Source organism: Pinus tabuliformis, chromosome 7, assembly GCF_031772625.1.
Source record: "Pinus tabuliformis cultivar Carrire ecotype Pingquan chromosome 7, CPIR1, whole genome shotgun sequence".
Classification (NCBI taxonomy): Eukaryota; Viridiplantae; Streptophyta; class Pinopsida; order Pinales; family Pinaceae; genus Pinus; species Pinus tabuliformis.
The window spans coordinates 917,602,815-917,610,455 of NC_142293.1; positions in this window are offsets into that span (position 1 = coordinate 917,602,815).

A 7,641-nucleotide genomic window follows, 5' to 3' on the forward strand; every position below is an offset into this window, starting at 1 on the left:
CTTTGTATGGCAGACAATTTGAACATATGGTGACTTTTGTTGAGAGTTGGATTTTTATTGTGGTGGCAGGTTCGTGGGCCTGCTCCATAACCTACCGCCCTTTTTATTTTCAAATTTAATCCATTCCAAACTTCAAATAAATCTATGGCCATGTCATTGTTCAATGAATTCAATGGTCCAATGGTAAAATGTAATGCTGAGGAATGAGAGGTCAATGGTTCAAATCTTGTGGTTTCCATCCGTTTCTTCCCCCATTGTGGGGCCACATGGCATCAATCCATTGGCCCTTGTGGCATCACACTACTAAACCACATCAGCCTATTAGTGCCCTATTGGCCTCTCCACGTGACATCTTTTCAGTGAAACACAATTTTGCATGCATCATTAGGTCATCATGTCCCACGTGTTAGTGCACAGTGCCATGTGGTGCCTTATGGTGCTACCATGTGGCAAAACTTGCAATTTTTTTTACTTTTTGACCAAATATTCATATTAGTGTAACTTCTTCATAGAAACATCAGTCGAGGTTGTTCAAGTTGCGTTGGATTCAATTCACCGAGCTCTGTGCAATTATGTTGGTCTCACTAGAATTCAGAGACTTTGAAAATTTACCATTTCCTAGATCCTCCTACATTACACATAATAGATTTATCAACATCAACAAGCTACCATCATTCTAGTCATTACCTCTAACAAATGGTGCATTCTCACCATAATTTTGGTCAGTACTCCTGACACATGGTAGATCAACTATAATTCTGGTTGGTACCTCTGAGACATGGCACATCATTAGCATTAACTAGTCACCATAACTTTGGTTTATCTGTCACATGATATACAGAATAGTCTTGGTTCATCATTATTCTGGTCGGTACCTGACACATGGTGAATCCCCAAAGAGCACACTCCATATCAATAATTATGGGCCCGATGCTAATGAACATGATGCTGAAGGGCCACACTCTATCTGAGTAATTATGGGCCTCTAGGACCATTCTTCCTAATTCTAGTCATTATACGTGACAAAGGAAAAATATTTATCCTCTGTCAGATCATTCTCCCTAATTTTGGTCATATATGACATAAGGAGAATGTCAGTCCACGATGTTATCTCATCAACACTCCTTCTTAATGAGAGAGGTGTTCTCAACAAGTCCAAGCTTGTACCTGAAGTATACAAACTTTGTGTCGGACAAAGGATTTGTAAGAAGATCATCAATTTGCTCACCAATAGATACATATTGGAGCTTCACTACTCCTTTTGTACCATGCCCCGAATAAAGTGGTACTTAATCTCGATGTGCTTGGACTTGTCATGGAAAACTGGATTCTCTATCAGCTTCACGTAGCTATAATTATCACAATATATCACAATCAATTCTAGCACATGATCAAACATTCCGATGAGTAACTTTCAAAGCCACACAACTTCAGAAATTGCCAAGCTAGTTGCAATATATTCTTCCTCAACAATATTGAGTACAACAAATATCTACTTCCTGATGATCCACAAAATCATATCGGAGCCCAAACTGAAGCAGCCTATGGATATACTCTTTTTTTCTTCAACACTCCCTTCCCAATCTACATCTATATAGCCCTGCAACTGTATGTCACCGTTTGAGACATATCTCAAACCATAGTCAATAATGTGAGTAGATATCTCAATATGTGATTTGCTACAATCCAATGATCATGTCTTGGTTCCACCTAGAACTGGCTTAATGTGTTCTCTGTAAAGTAAATGTATGGCCTGGTATTAACCAAATACATCAATGAGCCAATCATCTTTTGATACATAGATGGATCTATCAAATCAGACTTAGAGTCTCTTATCTTTTTCAGATTGGTCACTGTGGGAGTTAGCATCGACTTACAAAACAATCCATCATTCCAAACTTCTACAGGATCTTGATAATATATTTCCCTTGACGAAGAAAGACTTCATCGAGCTTCTTCCAAACTTCAAACCCCAAATACTAGTGCATTAATCGAAGATATTTCATATTAAATTCAGAATCCAACTCCCTCTTACACCAAATAATGAGATGCTCTAGACCTGTTGGAAATATGTCATCAACATATTGTAATAGAATCACATGTTTATTTTTCTCAACCTTGAAGTACAAGTTTCGATCAACATCACTCTTGGAGAAACCAAGTCTGGTCAAATAACTATCAATTCGTGTATACTAGGCTCTTGGTGCTTGCTTAAGTCCATACAAGGTTTTATTCAATCTACAAACATGAGACTCTCTTCCATGAACCTAAAACACTAGAGATTATTCAATGTACACTTCTTCCTCAATTATGCCATTAAGAAAAGTATCCTTTACATCCATCTTATATAAACTTGAACCCATAGAGGAAGAAATGGAAATAATAGATCTAATGTAGTGTACCTGGTAACCGGAGAAAAAGTATTATAGTATTCTCCCTCTTTCTGGGAGAACACTCTAGCCAAAAATCTCACCTTGTATTTGTCAATATTTCCATCCACTGCATTCTTGATATTGTATACCCATTTGGAGGACACCACTGATTTTCCTTTAGGTCTAGGGACAATTTCCCATGCATCATTATTCATAGACGATTGGTATTATTCCAACATCACATCCTTCCAAACTTGTTGGCTAGCTACTTCTTCACAGGTGGAAGGTTCAACATCAATAAGATTAGTCATTAAAGCTGCATATCTAAAATACCTCTTTGGCCTTTTTCTTTCCTTGAAGGAGCCACGTGGTGTTGCATGTCCTTTTGCTTCCTGCAAAGTGGATCTTAGCCAAGTTGGCCTCTCCTTGATTTTAGGAATAACAACTGGGTCCATTGGATTTCTAGGCCCTTCTAGCTCTTCTTGATGATCAACAAGATATTCTGAAGGATTTGATGGACCAAAGTATTCTTCCTTCTTGGGAGCTTCATGTTTTTCATCCTCATCAGAGTCCATGGGAACTTCTTTGGATTTCCAATACGCCACATTCTCATCAAATTTCACATCCCTACTAACTCCAACCTATTTTTTTCCAAGAACATATATTCTATAGGCCTTTGATTACTCACTATATCCAATGAATATTCCTTTCCTTCTTGAAGGCTCTAACTTCCACCTCTTATATTTAGGTACATGAATATAAATAGGAAAACTAAATATTCTCAAATGACTAACCCAAGGTTTATGTCTAGTGAATGCTTCTTTCGGATCCTTGGCTTCCAAAATTTGATGAGGACTTATATTTTGAATGTATATGACTACCATCGATGCTTTACTCCATAGAAACATATGCAGGTCTTGATCATGCTTTATTGCCTTAATAAATTGTTCAATAGATTTGTTCTTTCTTTTAACACCATTTTGTTGTGGATTGTAAGGGACTATTAAATCCCTCTTAATCCCAACTTCTTTACAAAAGGAAACAAGCTCCTTGGAGGTGTATTATCCTTCATTATCAGATCTTAGGATCTTGATCCTTTTGCCCTTCAAGTTTTCTATGTCAGCCTTGAATTCATGGAAATTCTCAAAGAGTTAATCCTTCATGTTCATGAAGTAAATTCATGTTTTGTGGGAGAAATCATTACTAAAGGTCACATAGTATAAAGATCCTCAAAGATATTTTACTTCCATCAAACCACATACATAAAAATGGACAAGATCTAGGATTTCTTTAGATCTACTTATGCTGCTTGGAAAACGCTTCTTTATGTTCTTCCCAAGTGCACATCCTTTACATACTTCATCATGTTCTACCTACAACTCTGGAACACCTGCAACCATCTACTTTAAGGTCGACAAAGCTCTATAGTGAAGGTGAGAATATCTTCTATGCCAAAGCTCACATGGATTAATATCATTATGTACAAGTTATTGAGTGGGTTGCTTCAAGAGTCTATACAACCTACCTTCATGAACTCTAATTACTCTAGCGGAATCTATACTAGAGCCTTTTGGCCAAACAAGAACTTTGTCATCAACAAATGCTACTCTATCTCCTTTATCGTCCAAGCATGAAATATAAACTAAATTCTTCTTCAAACCTGGTAAATATAATATGTTGCTAATATGAACATTATCACATGATTCTAGCTCAATGAATGTCTTCCCAATGCCTTTGATTGCACAACTATTCTTGTCTCTAAGTTCCACCTTTTGTGATAGTATTCTTTGAATTAGAATTGTGATGTTATCTCTATATTTCATCATGTACCTTGAGACACCACTGTCTACTAGCCACAAGTCTTCGCTATCTGCAACAGAACTAGTAAGAGCAGAAAAATAAAAGGATTCTTTATTACCTGGATCTTCATTCTTAGGCTTCTTTGGAAGTTCATCAGAGTTTGTCATGGTAGCATGTTGCTCCCCCTTCCTCTTTGTATCATTTTATGTTTTAGGAAAATCACTTCTATAATGTCCAAATTATGACAATGATAACATTAAACTTTTACCTTATGTCTCTTTCCTTGAGGAGTGGATCTTATTTCTTTAGGTCTTCTACCTTCATTTTTTCTTCCTCCATTTCTTCTTTGAAAGCCAAAATTATTTCTTCCTCCACCTTTCTTGAATCTTGTTGCATAGGTTTGAGAGTTGCCTTCTTTGGATCTTTGAATCTTCCCTCTTGATATGAACCTTGTTTTTTATTTAATACATGTGGTCCATAGTTCATCAAACTTTGGAGCTTATTTTCTGACACATATTCTTGCTACAAAGGAGTCCCATGATTCAGGGAAACTGTTAAATGTTTTAGTCACTAGTTCCTTTTCAAGAACGACTTAATCAATCTCTTGAAGTTGACTTCTCAATTGAGAAATCCTCATAAAATATGAGGCTATAGTATCATTCCTTATAATTCTAATATCATGAAACTCATTCTTCAAACTCATTGCTAGACCAAAATTGTTGATAGTGCACAAACCAATTGGGGCATCATAAATTTTCTTTGAAGAGTCAAGATTTTCAATATATGGGATCAAATGAACTCTGACGGAGTCTACAATGATACTTCTAGTTGTAATATTATCTTTCTCAAATTTTAATTTCTCTTCATCTTTTTCAGTTTTAGTGACCTTTCCCTTCACAACACCCAATAGATCCTCATTTGTAAGAAGAAGATCAATCCTTGTTTTCCAAGCCCAAAAGTTTGTAGCTCCTTTTAATTTATTTTTTGCCTTAATATGGGAACCCATAATCATAGATAAATAAATAAATTGTATATATAAGGTTTTTTTTAAGAGTGGTATCTTACCAAATCTTCTTCAAGAGTGATCTCAACATCCTTTTTATCACCAAATCTATGATACCATGTTGAGTTTTCAAGTGCAATATATACACACAAATTATTTCTGAAATACTAATAATTACTTCTAATGATATAGATATTATTTTAACAATTCCAATTTATCATTAAGTAATTATACTTCTAAAATTCGACCATAAAATCATAAGAAAAATAGAGATCACAATGCATAAAGAGAACACAATATTTACCTTGGGAAAACCCACTTAGGGGAAAACACCATCAACCTTTTTCTTAGAGAAATCTTCATTTCAATAAGAGATACACCTAATGTTGTTACTCAAACACAAGGTCAAATTGACCAACAAATCTTAGGGTCAAACTTTATCTCCATCCCTCAACTCAAGCCTCCAATCTCCCCTGCAACTCGACATGATCTGATCTGCCCTAGGCCGAAATTCAACCTCCCAAAAACCATCTAGAAACTCAGAAATTTGGCCTACCTAGAATATGCTACCCATAAAACTACCCAAAAACACGTGTGAGCTAGAGAGATATGTGAGTTAGAGAGAGAGAAAGATGATCTTTGTCCTTCTTTTCATCCTTCTTGTCCTACTTTTCCTTAGCTTGGATGCCTAGAAACTATCTTGCTTGTGAGAGGTCGAATGGTGCCTTTGTGGAGGAGGCCGAATGCCTTTATATAGCGTTTTTCCTTCATGAATGGGTGTGTCCCTTCACCAGGGATGATGTTACTTGAGGTAAGGTTGACTTGACTATTTTGGAGACAATAATTTAAGATTCAAATTTCAAAATTTTCTCTTTTAAATACGACATGAAGAACATGCATTCCAATAATTCTTTCAAGGGATAAATAATAAAAATGACATGAATAACATGTCTTACAAATTCTTTATACATCACAAGGGCTAAAATATAAATTATGAAGACCGGTCATAGTTACAAAAATTCAACAAGGGCGAGCATTGTTAGATAGAGAGTACCTAAACCCTTTGACATTGATGTCAAAGGAGGAGATTGAGAAAAAATTGAAGATATTGCAAATGGAGAGTGATTAATCATCAACAACAAAGGGGGAGAGTGACCAAACAATAGTAGTTACTTAAACCTAACAAGGGGAGTGTTACCAAATGGTGGTGTTGTCATCGATGCCAAAGGGGGAGATTGTTGCGTACATTGTTTTCATTGATGTCAAGTCCAATTCATTGATGTCAAAACATTGTTTGGGTCAAGTTGAAAGGGAGCCTAGTAAGTGTGCTATCATTGATGTGTTTATGTATGTTGATGCCTATTTTGAGGTCATGATTAGGTAATATATTTAAAGGTAATTATTCTTTAGTTCCTTATCTTAAATGAGGAAACTAAGTGTTTGGGTAGATATCCTTCTCAGAAATATTTCCAATGATATATGAAAAATTTCATAACTCTTAAGGGATGAAAAGAAATCTTCAGTTGAAAATTAGTCATGGTTCCTAAAGGGTATTGTTTCAAAAACTCCGTTGTGGTGCCAAAATGTAATAATCAACTTAGGAGGAATGCATTGACATGTGGCGAGCGGTGGAGTGGTAAGCAACTAGTCCTAGCCCCTGATCACAAGTAGCTAGGCTAAAGTGCTCAGGCGCTTATCAGACTGCCTAGTCCTTTTGATGTGGAAGCAAAAATGATAAGCTACAAGAGGTGAGCAACAGGCATTGGGGTGGCAAGGTGCTTTGTCATAGAACCTAGTCATAGGGTGCTTGGCCTAGGCACTAAGAACAAACTGTGTACACAAAGAGCACAATGACAAGGCGAAAGGTAGTAAACCTTGGCACAACTTTCGAGATGCCAGGTGGTAGAGATAGTTGGTAGGTCAATAACATGGCACAATGAGGATATGAAACATGGTGGCAATGTGTACATGATGACATGTGGCAGGTGGATTTGGCCTTTCATTGTGGCAAAGTGGACCTTTTCTGAGTGACATGTGGCAATGACATGGCACAACATGTGGTAGTGATGATGACATGGCAACATGTGAGAGTGACATGTGGTAGGTGGATTCATTGTTTTTGGATGACCAATTGAACAATTTGAAAGTGACATATGGTAGTACATGTGGTGAATACATGTTAATATAGAACACATGACAAGGTGTGATTGGTTGTGCAAGATGTTTTTGTTACCGGGAAAAGTGTCTATTCAGAACGACTCTATCCCACTAAGGTGTGACAGTTACCTTAGAAACAAACAGAGAAAACTACTTTTGTATTTCCTTTATGAATTAAAGATAGAGGGGGATAGAAGGAACCAACCTGTGTCTTGCGCTAATCCTTTGATCTAATCCCTCTCTTCTTTGACAGCTTCCAGCTACCTGCTTCCTTACTTGCCCAGCTTCACCAAGTTCCTGTAAGATCAC